Source organism: Galleria mellonella, unplaced genomic scaffold (genome assembly GCF_026898425.1).
Source record: "Galleria mellonella isolate WM207_F2 unplaced genomic scaffold, CSIRO_AGI_GalMel_v1 utg78, whole genome shotgun sequence".
Lineage (NCBI taxonomy): Eukaryota > Metazoa > Arthropoda > Insecta > Lepidoptera > Pyralidae > Galleria > Galleria mellonella.
The window spans coordinates 6,964,631-6,986,871 of NW_026442151.1; the positions used below are offsets into that span (position 1 = coordinate 6,964,631).

General features: G+C 34.4%; 1 protein-coding gene and 1 long non-coding RNA gene across 5 annotated transcripts in view; one reads left to right on the top strand and one right to left on the bottom strand.

The window, feature by feature from the left end:
• The window catches only part of LOC128202187 (uncharacterized), a 170,269-nt gene extending 150,064 nt beyond the window's left edge, over positions 1-20,205 (bottom strand). The window contains exon 1 of the long non-coding RNA XR_008253632.1: positions 19,944-20,205. This is a non-coding gene — a long non-coding RNA (uncharacterized LOC128202187). The remainder of the gene's footprint in view (positions 1-19,943) is intronic.
• LOC113517313 (protein outspread) overlaps positions 1-22,241 on the top strand; it is a 383,813-nt gene that overhangs the window by 118,529 nt on the left and 243,043 nt on the right. The window lies entirely within an intron of this gene.

Genomic DNA, 22,241 nt, shown 5'->3' on the forward strand with positions numbered 1-22,241 from the left:
ATTAACAATAGATTCATACATATATTGTTATATAGTAGAATCTCTATTAACCGAACATCGATTATCCGGAAAAGACAGGACGAATCGGATTCCATAGAGCCGTTACAACGCATTAACGCCGCACCGAAAGACGACGTAGCGACAAAAATCGAAAAAGGAATGTTGCGTTGGTTTGGTCATTTGGAGAGGATGGATGAATGAAGAATTACGAAAGAGATTTATGAAGCAAGAATGAATGGAGATGTCGATAGGGGCCGCCCTAGACGGACGTATATCGACCAAATAGGCGACGTGCTGAAGAAGGGCCAAATTAAAAGTACCCGTAACCGGCGAGCGTGTATGAAAATATTGATGAATGTGGAAGAAGCGAAAGAGGTGTGTTTGAATCGAAGCATTTGGCGTTCCATTGTTTCTGCCTACCCTAATGGGAGACAGGCGTGACAGATATGTATGTATGAAAAGATGTGATTTATTACGTCAAAGATTAATAACTACTTATTTTCAACAAAATTTTTAATTTAATCTATTTTCTTTATAGCCCGTAATTTTAATTACGTACTGTCTAAATGACGTATATATGTGTAAACTCTTTACATTATAAAAAAAATATATTAAATCGTAATTATTGTTTGATTTGACTTTGAGGAAATCGATTATCCGGATTTTCGATTATACGGAAAAAACCTGGTTTTATTTGATTCGGATAATCGAGATTCGACTTGTTTAATTACGATAAGAAATTATGTTCAGATACTATAGACCATTGCGATATAATTAATTGAAAATTTACTATTAATATACCTGGCCATAAAACATTTTGCTTATGTCAAACGGCTCATTGGTTAGATTAAAAAAAAAAACTTTTAATGTAAAAGATTCGGAAATTGCGTACGTAGGAACGTGCATGCAAATACATGTACACGCACGTGCACGAAACTAATTTCAAGGTCAGAATATATGAAACTAATGTACTGTGACAGCCCTATTTACATCTTATTAGTTTCACTTTGTATTTTGACGACGAAATTTCGTTGCATGACACTACTTGTATAAAAAAAAAGAAACACGCATTATTAAAAAATTTGCGAAGCACTCTTTTAGTTTCATGCAACTAATGCATGAATTATGAAACATGTGAAATGTCATGAAACTTGTTTCATGTCACTAACTTTATAATGCACGCTAGGCTTTACGGTGTGCAACCTTTTAACACCTAGCGTCTTGTTTCTGTTTTGAACAACTAAATAGGTTTATCGGTGGACTTAACACTGTTGTTTATATGTCATGTCGGCCATAAGCGGAACTGGTGGCCGTTTCAATGGACACTGGCGATCCTTTTACGACGCGCACTAGCGGCACATCTGATTGAAAGCTGCCATGAATCACCTACCCTATCTATGCAACTAATAATAAAACTGCGGAGAATTTATGTCTGTCAGTCCGCCGGTGCGCACACAAGGAAGTACTAGATTTTGATGACATTTTACATAGTTGTAACTAGTGCTTCAACGTTTAGTTCATAGTATAATATCGTGACTTAGTAAATAAGGGATCAATACAAAAAGAAAACAGTATTAGAGGCATGATATATTGCGTGACATATACACAAAAAATTCTATGGCAATTTACATTCAAAAGAAACTAAAATTTTATTTATCTATAGTAATAATTTATTATTTGTTATATTATTTTTTGCACCATGTATGTTATGCTTTATATACAAACCCTATAGACACTTTCTCCTTTCGGGTTCTCAAGGTTGACTGGAAGAAATTCCTTTAAGGGATAAGTCCACCTGTGTACGTCTTTGCTATAATCTAATATCTATATTGTAAGTGTATGTACAAAAGCATATAAATATATAAATACGAATTAATTGGTATATTAATTAAATAGTTTTTAAACTAGATTATCATAGAGATTGGTAATATATAGCAATACCTATACATTGTCCCAATAAAGAGTATAATAAATATATATGAAATGAAACACCCAAAATTAATATAAATAACCGACTAGTATTATCGATATCGAAATGGGTGATGACCTTTTTACCGCCATCAATGTCTAGAAAAACCCATTGAAGCACTACCGATCTTATTCATGCTTACATTGTAATAAGAAACGGATACCTTTAGAAGAATTCAAGGAACGAAAAAAATTACAAGTGAAATGAAAATGTCATATAAATATATTCCATTTTGAATTAATTAAAAGCAGATTATCTTAATATAAATCACAAAATTAATATATAATATATCGATATCGAAATGGATGATGACCTTTTTACCGCCATCAATGTCTGTCTGTCCGTATGTATGTATCTTTAGATTCGAAAAAAATTACAAGTGAAATGAAAATGTCTTCCATTTTGAATTAAAAGCAGCTTAAATAAATCACTATATAATATGGATTTTGACTGTCCGTAGTATGCTTAGATCTTTTTTTTTTTTTTTAATAGATTGATTCAAGAGGAAGGTTTATATGTACTGCTCGTGTCTATAGGCGACGGTTACCACTTTCCATCTGGTGGGCCGTCAGCTTGTTTGCCATTCTAAGTTGTATAAAAAAAAATGTATAATATAGTAGAGAAACACTGATAATTTTAGATCTTTCTAATGTGATGTCGTAAATACATTTTTTGCGCTTACATTGCAATCGCTGGCTAAACTCTATAAGATGGATCCAAATAATGTACTACAGTATTATACACCTTAAGAAGGTTTACAAAAATGTCCATGGCATATGTCTATCTCTTAGAGATAACCCACAATAACCATTTTTTTATCCTTTTTTACGAGAATTTATGGCTTATTTACGAAGCGATTTTAAGCAATACAGCATTAATCCTTGTCCGATTAAGTACCTTAAATACATTGTGCATTTAATATAGATCTATATGGCCCTTTGCAGCATGTAATTTAAATGAATATTTCCGAAGATATTACAGATTTAAAATGCAGGGACATAGCGGTTGCGGCATCTACGTAGCCGTGCGATTTTACAATCGTCGCGTTATCTAGGTATTTAAGTTTTGTGTATGACTAAATATGTACTTATCATATTTTATCAGTGTCTGGAACCAAATCAGTACTTGTCAATTCAGAACGTTGTCTATGTGTAATTATATTATTATAACAATGCGTAATGTTCGTATGACTGCATGACCAATGTATTTAATACCAAAGACAGTCTTTGTCGTCTCGTTTGGATACCTTTGCCCTATCCGGGTGTCTGCCGTGAACCAGCTGTGCTTGCATAACAGTTTTTGTTTTAAGGATATGACAGTGAAGTTTCAGAGTACGGAGTCATATTACTATAGTCCCCAGGAATGGCAACCCGTAGGGCTCGCACTGTGATCGATGTCTTCTGGAATGTCTATGGTTCTGGTTATGTCTATAGGTGATGGTTACTTTTTGTATGGGTCGTCAGTTTGTTTGCCATTTATATTTGATTTAATACTTGTATATAAATTTGTAACCAATACGAACACACGTATATTTATATAATATCGGACGATACAGTTCCAAATTCAAATTCAAAAATCCAATTTTGTCTGGGAAATTTTTAATGTATTATTATGTAGTATTTTTAATGTAAGTAAATTTTTAATAATACTTGCAACACTGAAAAAATGACTTGTTTTGTTTTTATTCAAAAAGTTATGGGTCGAATTGAGTCAGCCAAATGTCAAGCCGACACTTTTTTGACACTTGGTAATCTATAATCTAAGATTATATCATACAAAAATATTTCCACTATTTTTGGGCTAATGGGTCGTTTTTGTTTGCTTTACTATCAAACGGTGTGACACGTATTTCCTATCAGCTATAAAGAAAAAATCAACTTTACAATTTATTTACTGTATAAATAATATAACAAATATAAAATACTAAGGGTCTCGCTCTCATGTCTAAAGTTTATGACCCGGAGAGTAATAACACATATAAAATTACAATTAAATGCCCCCTGGTGCTATTTTTAATAAATTATTCTTATTTTTCCTGTTAACAATAAGGTTAAGGAATATAAGCATTCTGCTTGATAATTACTTGACCTGGTAATTGTGATTCCAAGAAACAGGACTGTAAATAATAAATATTTATTTAGAGTTTGACTCATCCAATAGCAAATACTTAGCAAATAACATGGTTGATATATGATTCAATTTTTACTGCCGTTTAGTTTATGGCTGTCGTTTGTGAGGCCAAATGGTTTGGTCTTGATTCTACAATTTGAGAAAATAAACTGTGTTCAGTATATACTAAGTCTATGGTTCAGGACGATGTATTTTTTGTATTTACAAAAAAAGTTTGATTTCGTATGACAAAAAAAAAACGAGATATTATTTAATATTTAAACTATCTAAATATATTCATTCAATATGGATAATTTAGTAAGACATAAAAAAAAGCATAGACACTGGATTAAGACCTTTTTTGTAGGAAATTTAAATAAGCGTCAAATTCTTTTTGAATTTTTTTTTATTAATTTAATATTTTACTGAAATATAAATATCAAATTATATATTTTTCTGTATCCAAACGATTGTGGTTAATAGAAAACTGTAAAATCTTTTCAATAATATTGTCCGCACAATTTTTGCAAATGTGTCAAGAATGTATTCATAGATGCAAATAGTTGTTACCCTAGATTCTAACATTTTTACTAAGATGCTCATAAATATATTCATGAACAAATTATAATGAACATGCCTTTACTTCTTCTGTCTATGGTATTTCCATAAACAACCTCTCACAATGCTGTGACTTTAAAAAAGATATTTTGAATATCGAACGCAAAATGGCGCATGAAAGTGGCGGCAAACGGTCGCGTTGCGTATCGTAGTAGGCCACAAAGCATTCCTACATATGATTTCATTGTCAGCTATTTAAACAAGCGGTGAAAATCAGTGAAGCTAGCTTTTAACTATCCTCGAGCTCTCAATATTCATAACGGGTTCTCCATTGTTTCCCGCGTTCTGGAACGTCACGTATGAAAGGCGCCATCTTTAAAGGGACGTGCTGTAACGCGACCAAAAATATTAGACCCACAAACAATCGAAACGATAGAACTCTTGCTTAAAATAGTGTAACTATTGGGGTTCTACACTTAATGGCGTTTTTCATGACCCAGAGAAAATTATAAATGTATGCTTGAAGGTATTGCGGTGCATAGAAATGAAGTAGCCACACACATTGGAAACAAATTAATAATTTTTGTAGGTCGCAATGGATATCTTGTTACGTGACTAACGTTCGTGTTGTTATTTCAGTCACAGATTCTTTTAATGACTCAGTAAAAAGCAATGGGCCATTCTAAAAAAGCATTTGTATGAATGATTTTGTGTACATAGTTTGTAAGCTGCTAAGATAGAATTGTAATAGCTTTTTTAATGACAGTAAAATAAACAATAAACAATATTCTAAAATATTTTACATATTTATATATTTTAGTTCTTCACTTTGTTGGAGTGAAAATTATATTCCGGTCCTTATGCATAATAACGTAAAATCTCTCGCATACTCATATTTTAAATATTAACCCTCCTTATTCGGTGGGAAGGGATTGTTAGCAATGCAGACTACCAGTCCCATTGCTCAGGTCGACCTCCACGAGGTCCCCCCTGGAAACCATTATGATGAATTCACCTGGAATTGGCTAACTGACCTGCCTTTTCATTCTCACTTATCACCCTTCACTGGTGCTCCGCCAGCGTATATCGTTAGCGCAGGCGGGGCTACCATTCCATCATCATCTATTAAAATTCTTCTTATTCATAAAAACATTAAACCTCCCATAAAACCTATTTTAGCTATTGAAGTGTTTTGTCTCTTTCTTTTGTGCTAAATTCTCAAATTAAAAGAAAGTGACAAAACAGTCTAATAGAGGAAATAGGTAGTTTTTAGTTTTTATTGATAAAGGGGCTAGTGTATTCTGACACTTAAAATTTTAACTCAAAAGATACAAACGTTTCTATAGATAAAAATAAAAACTATTGGACATTTTTTACGATTTTTTTATTTTTTTGCCATAGTGATAACTTTATCCTACTGTATTTTAATTGAATTTTCTCAATGCCATTGTATATTTTTATGTATTAAATGCAATAAATAATAAATAAATTTACTAGGTATTTGTTACTTCTATTTGTACTAGGTCATTCGTATATATAGCCTTAAAAATTTAATAGACAGACCACGAACATAATTTGTAATATAACAAAAAAATTTTTTTTCTTTCTGTTTCTTTTCGTGTCTACATATTACATGTATTTACGATTATTACCTAATTTTTTTCTTATATAAAATATTATTATGACAAATATTGCATGACACAATAAGGTCTAACATCGTCCGATCAATTTACAAAAGTGCTTAAACTCAGTCGCCACATTAAACGTGATTTATGGCAGATGAATAATTGTATTTTTTTATGAATGCATAAAAACTCATGGTTATTGTATGTAATGATGTTATTTACGATCGATACGTCGCGTTCATCATCACCAAATTGGATTTTGTGCCGTGACTCAACAGGACGACATAAAACCGGGTTAAGTGTACTAAGTGTTGGTACGCGTATTTAGTATTTACTCGGTTTTATGCGCTTGCGCTGTTGTGATTCCCGGTTTATGAAAGTACTGCTTCACTCAAGTGTGTTACCATCAAATTGTTTACATTTGTGTAGATAATTGATTAATTAAATTTAATTTAAATAAGTAGTACATCTTTGAAACAATTAATTGTATTGTATATCACACCTGCAATAAATTTGATGTTGTGGGTGATCATGGGCGGCGGTAGTCACTTACCATCAGGTGAGCCGTATGCTTGTTTGCCCCCTGTGTTGTAAACATAAAATATCAAAAATCAATAATTATTTTATTAGTAATAACCCTACAATACAAAAAAAAAAAAAACATTGCTTTGTTTAGCACCGGTGACGTTTCGGTAAACAGTCAATAACAGATAGTGACTGTTTAAATCAAGATATAGTACCTAATTCCTGTACAGGCCTTCTTCATAATGGGGGGTTTTTCCAGTAGTTGCCACGCTTGGCAGGCGGTCGCAGTTAGACTTTAGTGACATTTTAAAAAGGGCATTGCTGCCCATCTCTCGACCGTTAAGCCCCCTTAGTCCTTACGACACCCACGGGAAAGGTAGAGGTGGCCTATTCTTTGTCGGAACCATACGGCTAGCCTCCGCCATAAATAACCAGAATGATACGACCTAAACAACTTTAATCAATCTCTTCTGCAAATATTTAGTATGTCAAAAGATATCACTCGATATCCGACGGTATGACCACCGGTAGAAAGTCGAGACGTTGTAACAACCGGTAAATTACGCAATATCTCACTTGACCATTTCCACGGTTAAAAAACCTTAAAATTTCTAATGGCTCGTGTAAATTCGCATTACGTAAAAAGTTTCCCGTCGCAACTCAACTACGAGTATTAATAAATCATCTGATTGTCGAGAACGGATTAAATCGAGTTGCGAGTTATAACGATTGATCAATCGGACACCAGTTCGCGTGATACATTCATCGATTCGGCGTAAAATTCGTATCACGCACCACAACACACGGCCAAGAAATATCCGATTATGACAGGTTGTTTTATAAAACAACTTTTTCTGACAATACAATTTACAATTTTTTTAAACTTCGCCCGATAGGCAAGGACGGTAATTTTAGAAATGAGTGCCAAGATTTCTGGAAGTAATATAAGTTGAGACCGAAATATCCATATGCCTTTTACAAAGACCGAGTTTAAATATACTTCAACAAAAATTGCATAACTGTTTTTTAATGATATCATCATCATCACCATCATCATCATATCAGCCTTTAATTGTCCATTGCTGAACATAAGCCTCCATTTTTGGGGCTGGGGGGGGTGGCTTTGCCAGTAGTTGGACTTTGGAGATGTTTCAACAGAAACGCTACTACCCCATCACTCGCCCTTAATCGGTTCTTACGACACTCAAGGAAACGGAAGGGGTGGCCTATTCTATGCCGGGACCACACGGTTAAATGGTATGTTTTTTTGGAAAGTATAAAACTGTATTCATCTAAAAATTCATGCCTTTTTATATCTATTACATTTATCAATACTAGGTATATGTTAAAATTTTTGTACAGTACCTATAAAAACATGTTAGTTAACAGTTGGCTGACCGTTTTCGGGTAGTTTTTTGTCACTCGCTCCATCTATATGGTCTAGTTGTTACCTTGTTATAACCAAGCACATGCCATAATTCGGACACAAGTCGTCTTCTATCGTTCGTATCTATTATATCAACTTCAAAATCGGCTCATACTTACAGAACCTGTTCTCGTGCTATGGAATTTTAATGCTATTTTTTGTTGGTAAACGTATGTTACTATGCCGCTTAAGTTATTCGTAACTTAATGAAAATTACATTTATTCACAGTACAAAAAAATGTTTATGGTGAAAGAAATTTATCTATGCGTATGATTTCATGGCAACTTTACGATAGTATTCGTTCGGGTAATAATTTGTCTCATTTTTATTTAGTTCCTCGTCCAGTGGTTGAAATTCGACTGTAACATATTTTGTAATAAATGAACTTATTATGGTTATGTTTGACATTTAGTAAGACTATAGACAAATAATATTAAAGACAAACAATATTAATCTATTCTCAATTTGACCACAGACTTTTACTGTAAAGAGTACCTATATACGCGTGTGTATATCAAAAACATGGTAGTTTTATGCATGATTTTAAAAAATATTGTCATTTTAGACTCCTTCTGTATAGAAACTATAAGTATGCCAATTTACATACTCCTCCGTCGGCGAAATTTTCGTAAAAAGGGGTACAAAGTTTTTGATTCACGTATTAACATATCTTAACTTTATTAACCAAAAAGAAATATGGTACAAAAGATGAACTTAATGTTAGAAGCATTCTCTACCACTCAACCTTTTGGGATGAACTGTGAATCACGAATACGATACCTCATTATTAATATAAGTAATGATAATAACACTTTATAAATAGTGAATTCATTTTATATTGTAATCTGGACTCGACTATACTCTGCTTTTTTTTTAATCTATCTCAACAATCATGACTTTACATATTCAGCTTTCTTAAAGCACATTTACTTTAGTTGTTGCATTTAGTTTATTCCGCAGACATTACCATGTAAGGAGTCTAAAGTTAACTGCACCAATCTAAATATGACCAAACCGTTTATCTTTTTAAAAAGTGGTATGCCACGGAACGCTACCTGATTGCATGCGTTTGTGTGCACATCGCGTCGCCAGTAAAAAATGCGCGCATTACTGCGTTGCATACCGCATGCACGGTAGATACGTTTGGCCATTAAAATTCTCGCCGCACCGTTTACTATTTAGAGCAATAATAGACCACTAACGACCTGTTTAGGGCTGCCGTTAATTGTTATAAGGATATATCCGTCGTTAATCTCAAGATCCTGGGTACAGTTAATGCTGCATCTAAGCACGAAGTGCAGTTTATCCTTAGATGGCAATCCGTGAGAACAAAACTCATCCGTTAGGATAAAACTTTAGCACTACAACAAATGCTCGTCTTTAGAATCCTGAAACTTTAATAAATATATGTGATGGCTACAACTATAATAGGATAGTTGGAGGTATTTGTCATCTAATTGTTATTGTGGTAAAAACTCAACTTGCTCATACCACTTTTTTTTGGCGGCAAACAAGCATACGTCCATCAAGCCTGTCTAATGGTAAATGATCACTGTAGCCTATGGTCATCTGCAACGCTAGAGGTATTACATACCCATTGCCGACTCTCTAGAAACCTTAATATATCCTTTTTGAAGAACCGCATACTGTAGCCTTTAGGGAAAACCCCCGGCAGGGAACTCAATCTACAGTCTTTTCAAATTCATATGTTGTCGAGCCTAATAGCCTAAATGATTCATTTCTAGCTATATAAATATGTTTATATTTGCAGATGGCATACACAAAGTTAAAGTTGAAGGCAATTATTAATTATTTTAGTTAATTATTTCTCACCCATCCTTAGCGGCGTTGAAAAAACGCGTCTGCTACGAGCCGCTATGAATTCCTTGATCCGAGATTTAGTGGGATTCTGTACGACCCTATGATTATAGAGCGATCAGTGTTACCCCACGATGGCTGATAATGACAGGTTCCTATCTCACACCTACTCAAACAAAAGTCCCACGCGGTAATTCCACATCTATCAACGTTACACGAAGCAAGAATGAGATTGTATGAGATAACGTAAGATAATTGCGAAGTATGTTTGTTTGCTCAAAACCAACAAGGTAGATAACGTTGAAAAACATCCTATTATTACGCAAGACTCATAATTTCCGCAGTACGTCTTCTATTTTTGAGGCACATTAATCGTTCTTTTCAACCTTGTATAAATTTGATGTCACTCGGTCACACCAAACGTCCTATTCGACTGGTCTTCGAGTTAGGCAACTTAAAACACCCAAACCCAAAGAAAATTTAGAAAAGTTCAGTTCCGATATTGGCCCGATGGAGAATTGAACCCAGAAACCCATTACGCAAAGCAATACACTTGCCGCTGTACCACAGAGGTTGGATTATTTCCAAGAAACATTCTTTAGAGAATACTTCGACCAATTGCTTAATTCACTGCGAATAATTACCGCCCCAATTTTGTATTGTCAGTTTAAAATGTCGTCCAATCTACTTTTTAAAGACGGATTGATCCATTTATAGGGCAGTTGAAAGTTTATATGAGCCTTTAATGAGAATTTTATTGCCTTCTTGCGAATATTTTGGACGACTTTTTATATATACCTATATCTTGATGATATATTTCTTGGAAGTCTTGAAAGAAACGCGGCACGTGGGGTTGATGACTTTAGATTTGTACACCTGAACTTGACCTTCTTTTGTTTTTTTAAGAGTTCAAGAAAGGCTTCTGTTTTAGTTAACTTTATGTGTATCGGAGTGCACTCAGGAACGAAAATTGTCGAATGTTTTGTACTAGATAGATAACTGTTTTGTTGACATAAAAATTGTACACATTATTTTAATAATTTGCCAAGATATTCGCTGCTTATTATCTATTACGGGTATTATTATATTTAAATAAAAAATAATATTTGGATAATTATAATTTTTCCAAACCTGTTTTTTTTTGTACCAGTTTTGTTTTGTGATGTCCTTGATTTATATATATACAGAATTTATACGTAGTGTATTTCAATTGTCGTATTTTGCAGCCCATATGGAACTAACATGATGCAGTTAATGGATATTGCTTAGGACTTTCCATAAACAAGTTAACACCTAGCGCATTACCCTTCTTAAGTGAGACAATGGGCAATTACGTCTCTAGCCTAATGGCCGACGGGAGTTACAAAAGAAACCGATTGACAATACTTCGCTTCGGCCAATTACAATCGGCAGTTGGCAAAGCTCTTGTCTCCAAGCAATAAAGATTAGATTCCAATGGGAATAGCATAGAAATTATGGCTGTAGTCAATAGTTTCTATCAGTATAGAAAGTGAGCGAAGTGGCTTGTTCCCAACAATTGTTAGTGGAAAGCGAGTTGTTTGCCGAGGAAAACCTAGCTTGAGTGAAAACCTGGTAATTGCAGGCAATCATCAGCTATGATGTCACACTGATTGACGGCCTACTTTGGTTTTGCACTTGCTTCGCAGCTCAAGACCTACTTTCCACCTTAAGACTTCCTTAAATAGATGTTCCTAAAGATATTTTGTATCTGAAATAACAATTCCGAGTATGTATCTGACTCGAGAATTCTAAATTCGTGAATTCTAAACTTTGACTTATCTAGTAGTTTTTATACTTGTAAATGATTTAAAAATTTATAAGTATTAATTAAACAGCCTAAACAGTTTTATGCGTTTATTGAAACGTACGTCCTTATTGCCTTGCTTGTATCCCATTTATCTACAGTTGGTTCGTATGTATTTCTCTTCCGTTGATGTTTATCATCCGTCATACTTAGACTCTATTCTCTTCTAAACATTCTTTTACACAATATATTTACCTTTTCTCTGGTCGCCTGTTTTTTCCACATCTATGTTTCTATTAAATGTCTTAAAAATAGCTTTTGTTTTAATAATAAATACGTGGAGGTCATTTGAAGCTTATAAAACCAAAAACCACAATGCGGTACGGTAAACTGCACAGTACCAGGCTATTCTTGGTATAAAAGTCATTGCTGCATCACCAACGCATTCATTACGTGGCTGACTGAATCGACCTTCACAACTAGTTACGCTGGTTACTATAAATGCAGTCCGGAGGTGCGAAAATTGGTAATAATAGCAATGAGGTCACCCGTGCCTCCATCCAGTACTGTCTGTGCTCTGTATTAACTGACCTTTCCACTTAGGGTCAGATCGCATATCGTCCAGATGTCTATGAATAGAATTTTCAATGTTTATAATACTATGTTGTGAACGTCGAATTTAAAACAATTAACGGTTGAGAAATATGCGGTATGATGAGGATTTGAAAGTGATTTTTAAGTGTCCTTTTTAATTTTATCTATGCAATCATTGTTCTTTTCTTAAACTTTTGAAATACAACCTTTTAAATTATAAATGTCATCCACACTAATCTCTTAATTCAGTATCTTTTTTCATCTTTTTTTTTATTATTGGAAACTAAAATAACTGCTACTTATTATAATGGACAATTAACATTAGCGAATAAATAATTTGAACCGCCCGCGCGGTTGTTGCCACGCTTTTGCGCCGGCGCACCGTCGTCGCCGGTGGGTGTGACAATTTATCCGCAGTAATGGCGAAAGTGTCTTTCATGTCGGCGTCTTTGAACCCTCTAACAATGTTAATTAATCACTCACAAAGCTGATCCAATAGTGTTATTTGTTGTTAAAGGAAAGCTGGCACTAATGTTATGTTTTCACGTTTCCACTTCACTGCATCTTTGAATACGACATCATATTAATATTTTTATTTTCTATAAATTTCTTTGATTTGATATTACTGATATTTGTTTCCCATATCGGAAGCTGTATCATTTTCTATTTTATTATTGCTTGTTAATTTTAACTGAAGTTCAAAAGCTTTTTATATATATATATATATATATATATATATATATATATATATATATATATACGATGTGCCCTAATTATTAACCGATTTTTGTAATCAATTTTGTATATCATAGCGCATAGTTTTATGTTAATCTCGTATTAATTTTATCATGAATGAATCTTATGTTCATTTTGAAATAAAATCAAATAGATACTAACAAATTTGGAAGCTAAAGTACGCACACATTTGTAGACGAGTCACAAGTGAAACCTATCAATTCGCCATACATACAAATGGTGATCATAAAATACTTCGTACACGTAATAAAACATCCAAATATAGAAGCGTCCATTTGACCGCGTCCAGCCACCCTACAGGTGAAGTTGCCAGCTTCCGCGACAGTCCATTTTATTAATGTCCGTTATCCGCCTCTACCACGGATAGCACTTATCTATTCAAGACAAGTATGGAGTGTCGCGTCTGAGACTTTTTATGGCTCCGGCCGGTATTACGTTGCGGTAGCCGATCTCGTATAATTGTAGTGCTTTTGTAAATGCTTCCTTGAAAGCATTCGAGTGTTCCTCGCCGTTTGAAACTGTCATTGATCGATCACTCTTGCATCTGGGAATCTTGCTAATCTTCTATGCTATCAAAATCCTGTAATAGATACAAATCAATAGAAAAATAAAAAGTGAAGTTGAAATAATAACATCAAATCTTAATCCAAAATTGATGATAAGTCACAAAATTATTGACACAGTCTAATATTTTATAGTAACAATTTTTAGAGAAGTATGAACAAAAAACGAAAAGGGAATTTTGCATTGGTTTGGCCATTTGGAGAGGATGGATGAAAGAAGAATTACGAAAGAGATTTATGGAGCAAGAATGAATGGAGATGTCGGTAGGGGCCACCCTAGACGGACGTATGTTGACCAAATAGGCGACGTGCTGAAGAAGGGCCAAATTAAAAGTACCCGTAACCGGCGAGCGTGTATGAAAAGATTAAAGAATGTAGAAGAAGCGAAAGAGGTTTGTTTGAATCGAAGCATTTGGCGTTCCATTGTTTCTGCCTACCCTAATGGGAGACAGGCGTGATAGCCATATTACCAGAGGGAGACTTTGTACAAAAGTTGATTGCTTGGGTACCTCTATTCCATTCGTGTTTTTACCGTGAAGCAGTTGTGTTTGCATGGCTGTATTTCGGTTTGGAGGATGGGATATGGCGTGAATTTATAGGGTACAGAGGAATAACATCTGAGTCCTGAGAAATGGCAACGCATGGGGGGTATCATGAGCGAAACAGTATACTCTGTTATGTCCATGGTACTGCTCATGTCTACAGGCGACGGTTACCACTTTCCATCAGATGGGCCGTCAGCTTGTTTGCCATTCTAAGTTGTATAAAAAAAACATATATGTATGTATGTAACAATTTCTATTTGTGACATTTAATCAGTATATAGCCAAAACTAAATTGGAATTGAATAAAAGCAAGATTTAAACATCATTATTAAATACATAATTGAACCACCGTGTTCTAATCGTTAGAATGTCAGCCATTAATGTTTATGTAACTATTCTCATTATATTTGTATTATTCGAAAATACATGATTTGTAAATAATGATAATAAATGTATTACAAGTGTATTGCAATCTCTGACGTAATAGTACTGCAGGTCTTAAGTATAAAAATATGTAACACAGTTATAGGTTATGTTTTGGTACAAATTATGTAGATATTATCGCATAAAACGGATAATCTGGTGGTATTGTTTTATTGTTACCTTATTCCCTTTGGCCGTAACAGAATATCAGTGCTTTGCTCTTTTGGGGGCGAAGCAATAAACTGAGTTGCGGCCATTTTGTATTGCTATGGCACACTCACAAACGAAAATTGTATTCAGTGTATTTTTTTTTATCATTTATGTTATCTCGCTTTTTTTGTATATGTATGTTGTAATTTGTGTGCTGTAAGTAATGCAAATAAATTATCTATCTATGTATCTATCTATCTAAAACATAAAAATATTGTGATACATTTTGATAATAGTGTTTATATTTGTTTTATAACATAATTCTGCTTATAATGCTGTATTGATATTGCGAGCGTGTATGAAAAGACTGATGAATGTGGAAGAAGCGAAAGAGGTTTGTTTGAATCGAAGCATTTGGCGTTCCATTGGGAGACATGCGTGACAGTTATGTATGTATATATGTATGATGTAACTAGGTAATGTTTTTAAATACTAAGAATGCTAAGTTACGTTATAGTACAATTATTGTCTCTCCAACTCGGTTAAAACTGCTTTTTGAAGTTACTTTTTTACTTGATAAATTTAATTATTTGAAACAGATTTACAATTAATAAATTTTTGTTTTTATAAAATATAATGATGAAGTAATAAAAAATGTAAACAGTTCTACCTAGACTACTTATTCATCAGCATTTGAGGTTTGTTTGTTGTCACTGCGTTTGCCCGTGCGTGGTCGCCACTCAAGACCCTTTCTTCCCCATCGGTTGTCTGTTCTTCGAGCTATGTAACTAGCCTATGCCACTTCATCTTGCTTATCCTTCGACTACTAATTGTGACGGAGGCAACCAAAGCAAGTTGTCGATAATGGGTAAAAGTTATTTATTATAAATCATCATATATCAGCCTTTAACTGTCCACTGCTGAACACAAGCCTCCTCCTGGGGTTTGGCAGTAGTTACCCCGCTTGGCAGGCGAACTGGCAACCGCAGTCAGGTTTTAGAGATGTTTTAAGAGAAATGCTGCTGCCCATCTCTCGCCCTTCTTTAGTCATCTCTTACGACACCCATGGGAAAGGAAGGGGTGGCCTATTCTATGACGGGACCACACGGTCCTGTAGATTATAAATACTATAGTATAATAAACTGCACTAGTACTAAAAGCTATTAAGAATAATAAATGGTCAAATGCAAATTGAACATAATAAATTGAGTAAATTTAATTTATTATTGGCACATAAGCGAAACAAAAACCTGTTGATAAGTACTGTCAGTACGTATAAAGTAAATCAGCGTACAACAAATCAGGGTCATATGTCAAAATGGTCACATAAAACTTAAAGAGTCAGTCATGCAAACATTAATTAAATCACAATTTGATACATTAATCAAAACTATGGAACAAGGCATTCGTCTAAAAATAAAAATGTATAATAAACTAAGAACAAGGAATTACATAGAAGGAATGATAAAATAAAAACTGTAAATCATATGGTTGCCTCCTTTCTTCTTATGCAAATATAATTAGTAAAAAGAGGACGAAAGATACACCATCAGATATGTCAATTATTTGTCAATGACAAATTTTACATTACTAGATTATATATTGGACACAGTTTATGTAGAAAGTATGCAATCAGGTTGTATCTGAATTTGGTTGGATTATACGGTTGTATAACATTTTCTATACACTAACCTGCTATGAATTGACAATTCTATGTAATTCCTTGTTCTTAGATAATAAATTACCCAAAACACTAACATAATTGCCGAGAAATACATTTAAAATACATTTATAATGGGTCAACTTATTGTCGTCAACTATTCGTCAAATTAGCTTATTAGTTTTTTTGTCAGTGTTCTATATACTTAACACACAATGCCTCTTTACGTATCTATATTTAATTATTTATTAAATAAAATAGTTATTACGCATTAAATAGATACAAAAATTATAAAACAAAATAAATATAGAAGTTATAAAAAATTGTATGAAAAAGTTGACCCGCTTTTCTCGAAACATTTGTATGGAGACACTGTATCTATACAATCTAAGATAAAAATATACATAAGTTTTCATATGGATAATTATTTTCTTCGATGTCGCTACACGCTGATCACTCGTCTGAATCTACCAGTCTAAATAGGAAACAATAAAAAAAAAAGAACGGTGACCGATGTCTCAATCGGATTGCAACCGCGATACTTCTGCTAAATGGTCTGTCATTAGTTGCGTGCTCGCCTATGCGCATGCGCCTTTGTATCTCAATGGCTCGTCATGATCCACTATTGAGATGTACACAATGAGATACTATCTCACTTGAAAGTGTGTTGATGTTTTTAAAAAGAATTGTATGTAAAATGACTTGTTATCAAGATAAACGATGTTCATCATTAAATATTTAAATTTGTATGATTTATTATTGCTTTACAAACTTCGCCATCGTCTCCTTGTTACATAACCTGTCTGGTTACGGTAATTAAATTTCTGATAACGAATGCATCAAAAGTTAGTTATTTACGTTAACTTTACTATTCGTCTATTAAAATCAATAACGGTCTCGTTAATTGTTAAAAGATTTGTGGAATGTTTACAGAAATCGTTAGAAAGCGAAATGAGCGTTCACAATTAACAGCTTTTAAAGGGTTTCCTCGTAAATCTTGATAATGAAATGTTCACTGACTCAATGTGTACTTCACATTTCGACAATATACTTTATTGCACTCTTCAATGAGTCCGTTTTCGTTTGCGTCTGTCACGAAGGCAACTCTTTGGAAAGTGAAATTGGGGCGCACCTGACGTTGCTTTCTTTACGTCTCGGAGTTCTTTTTGCTTCAGTGAGAGTGGTCTAGATTCGATAATTGTGTCGGTAGCGAGTCCGTGACGAGTTCGGTTCAACCTCCCGGTGTTTCGACTACCACTGGTTGTCGAAACATCTCCTATTTTGGATGACGATCGATCGGTATCGAGGACTGACTAATTACTTTGATTTATATGTTTGTTTCTTCGCTAACTATCGCTGTGATGGCTAGTTAAAGCCAATTTCTATCTCCTATTAAATATTGCAATGCAAATAAACTTTTTTTTATATCTTTTTTTTTACGAGCATATCGTTTAATCGCAAAGTGGATCAATATATTTCGTTAGTGTCCCTTTGGTTGGATTGAGTTTCAAATCTTGATATCTGTTTTAAACGAGCCTTTCGTATCTCCATTCTTGGGCGAAAACCATTTGTAGCAGCAGTATTTATTTGTCTTTTGTCGACTGTTTGTTGAAATTCGTGATTGTATCACTGTCGATAGAGAGTTTTTGCTCCGAGTCCACTTTGATAGTGCATTGTAATTTTTTGGCTCGATAGAAAGCGACAATTTTGTAGTCCAATTTTGTTATCCTCTTTTATTTCGCAACACGTTTTTGTAGTTTTCTTACTGGATATTAAAAACGCATTTGTAAATTCCGATTTAATAACATTATTTCGAATGACATTGTCCATAACAAAATCCTCCGTTCCGCGAGTTTTTCGCGGCACTTTCATGCTCTTTGGTAGAAACTTTCACCGGGTCCTCGGACCGTATAAGGATTGTTCAGATCGATGATTAATCCGTAGCTGGGAGCTCGTGCGCAGACTCCGCGGCGCCTTCCACGCTATCGAGCATCAGCAGCGCGCGCGCCGACGAAAGTGCAAGTCGCCCAGTTCCCACGACCCTCCCCCCTCGCCCCCCACTACGCCGACTCGAGAAACTATCGATTATTTTAATTCGAATTATTTACACTTTCGAGCTGGCGAATTAGATCGTTAATGCCGATATTAAATACCGTGTTTGGTCTTACCGAGTGCGGGCAGTTTTAAATAAAAGGTTTATATTTTTAAGTAACGCCCAAAAGGATAAGTTTCTCAATTTGTCTATACGCAATTACGTCGCGAATTCTGGACCGATTTTTATAATTCTTTTTGCCGTCTACTTTTGTATAATGTTTACTTCTATATTGGTACCATATTCACTTTATGATGATTAAGAGTATTTAGAATGTTTCTCTGTTTGTCTGTATGTTTGGTCCGGCATCACGCAGAACCTATGCACCAAATTAAATGAGACTTCAGGTGTCTCTGAACTTGTTATATTTAAAAGCGGGTACCTACATCCAAATTCCACACATGGGAAGTTACGGGGAAAAGACAGTATGAATAATATAAATTGAACTACAACTATTTTTGGGGGGAAAGGGATTGTTAGTAATGGAGTTTGATAGCCCCATTGCTAGCAATATGCCTTATTAGGTCGACCACGTGGTTCCTCCTGGAAACCATCGTATACCGTATCCATCGTATACGGGTGGGGTTACCATTTCATTATCATCTACTAAAAAAAAAAACTACAACTATTTTGTCCGCTTAGTTCTGAACTGAATAGGAGCCCTTATTCATGAGCGCCGTTCACTTCAGCGTGCTGTTTGTCGGCGCATGCAATATAAAACGTGAGAAAAGAAAAGCCGACACAAATAATTACAATACAGTATGACTCACGATAGTTATTATTCTACAACTATTTTAATTAGTGTTCATATATAGTGATACTTTACATATAAAGAAAGCTAGCAATTATACAAATGGCAGTTCGACAGCCACACGGAAGTTGCGATAAATTTATTGTATTAAATGATAGATTTAGTGCCGAATTGGCGAATAAAATGTTTGTTGCCAAAATGTTTAAATGTCCACGCCTAAGGAGTTTTTGAGATATGTATTAGAAAAGAGAAAGCCGAACGATTCCAATGAATTTCTTCTAATGGCCGCCGTTACTTAATTTCTGTTATTTCTAATTATATTTTAGTCTTCAAAATGCAATTAATCGAAACATTCCTTTATGCCTGTAATATATATTATATATTGTGTCCCACAGAAAAACCGACATCAATTGTGACAAAAACATTTATTTTGATTTAAAAATTAAAGTACTGAACCGATATTGATAAAATCTTTATGGGACTAAACTGTAAGTATATTCCTTCAGATAAAAAAGAATTTCCCAAATCGATTTCTAACTAACGAAGTTATGAGGTAATAAACACAAACAAGTTACCAGAGGGAAATTTGTACAAAAGTCGATTGCTTGGGTACCTCTGTCCCATTCCCACGGTAGAAACACTTCTACCGTGAAGCAGTTGTGTTTGCATGGCTGTGTTTCGGTTTGAAGGGTGGGATATGGCGTGAATTTACTGGGTACAGAGGAATAACATCTGTGTCCTCAGGAATGGCAACGCATGGGGGGTATCATGGGCGAAACAATATACTCTGTTATGTCCATGGTACTGCTCATGTCTATAGGCGACGGTTACCACTTTCCATCAGGTGGGCCGTCAGCTTGTTTGCCATTCTAAGTTGTATAAAAAAAAACTAATTAGTTAGTTTTTTTTTGAAGTCGGTTGATAAATATATGTAGCAGCAGGTGTATAAAATGAATTAATATACCCTGGAAGTGTATTGCAAGTATGGCGTCAGAATCTCATTGTCGCATTCCCAACCCACGCAGCCGATCTTGACACACGATCAGCTATATAATTCCGCTTGTATGATTAATTGGTTTCATCTAAATATAGAAATGATATGTAAATAAACAAACATACAAGCGTTTGCTGACGATCATGTTAATGATAAATCAGAAGCAGACTTGGTACAAAAGACACTCGTGCTTTGCCCGGCAAACAACTATTTTTGCTTGGGGGGGGGGCATCTAAGAGTATATATTGCTTATATATACTCTTAGATGCGTCTTTGTGAAGATTCGTTCGCAACTACGTGGTGGACGGAACAACTAGTCCCATTGCTAGCAATATACCTTATCAGGTCGACTTCCACGTGGTCCCCCCCGGAAATTGTGTATTGCTATCAATGGGTTCATTAGACCCCATTACTAACAATCCCTTTCCCCCTAACAACCCCGTTAGTTTGGTGTACGAATAGTACCAAATATCCATAAACTATTCCTGTCCAGTGTCCAAAAGGAGCTACTACGCACCATAGCTAATTAAGAACCTCATAAATGGATAAGGAAGATTAATGAAGTGATATGTCACCATAATGTTGGTTTATATGAGCGTTAGTTGGAATAAATTTTATTATTGAACTTGGGCATTCACCAATGTAGGGTGTAAGTTATGAGCGAAAGCGGATTAGAAGGACGGACGTATCTTTGAATATGTTCAAGAAATTATTGTACCCAGTATTTTTAATTCTCATAACCACACATATAAAAAAAAAAGTTTATTACAATAGTAGTAAGCAAAAGGAAAGTAAAAAATATATCTAGTAATAAATAATTGAAAATTTTGTCACACAAAAAAAAAAACATCAACTTCAACTTATTTTAATTAAAAAACTAACTGTTCTAAAAGTATTCAGATGAAAAAAGAGATTTCTGTAATCGATTTATAAACGACGGAGTTATAAGGTAATAAACAAAAATTTATACAGCAAAATTGTAAACCTCCTCCTTTTTTGAAGTCGGTTGATAAATACAAAAAAGTACTGTGAAATAAAAAAAATAATGTATTTAAATACACTTTCATTGCGTTAAGTCCCGAAAATGTATTTAAATATGTGTAAAGAACGAGAAAGTTTAAAATTATTTAATATTAAGGTAGATAAAAAGGCGCACGAGTTCTTACAACATCGCGGCATAGGCGATCATTTCTGTATTCTCAAATGCGCTCTCCTCCAGTAACTTGTACCAAACACCAGAAGGATAACCGTAAATTATACCATATGATCCCGTGCTCCAGTGGTTTTACGCGTGTCACACGACAAATTTATGGTCGCCATGGGCAAAAGTATTAGCTTCACAAGTTATGGGTGCTGTGATTTTATTGTATTCCGAATAGAATTAAGACATTAATGATGGTAATAAAATATACCTACATTCTAGACTTATTTAACTGATTTTTCATATCTACTTCAAGTTTCAAAAATTACATTCATTTGATCATTATATCAACATCAATTTTATCATCATCATCATATCCAATGCTGCACATAAGCTTTCCCCATACGAAGAGATTTGCTAGTAGTTGCCACGGTTGGCAGAGGCGGGTTGGAAACCCCAGTTAATATTTGGTGATGTTTTAAGAGGGACGCTGTTGCCCATCCCTTGACCATTAAGTTCCCTTAGTTACCTCTTACGACACCCACGAGAAAAGAAGAGGTGGCCCATTCCATGCCGGCACCACAAAGATACTCTAATACAATCCAAATAACACCTACTTTTACGCAAAAAAGCGCTTAAATACATCTGTTTTTTTCACTCAAAACTGTATAAAAACTTTTCAATATAACCGATTTATTGCAACGTTCCAATATAACGGACGGCTATTCTAGGTCGATGTAAATTAAAAATGGCGTCCGCGTCACGGTGTCACCTAT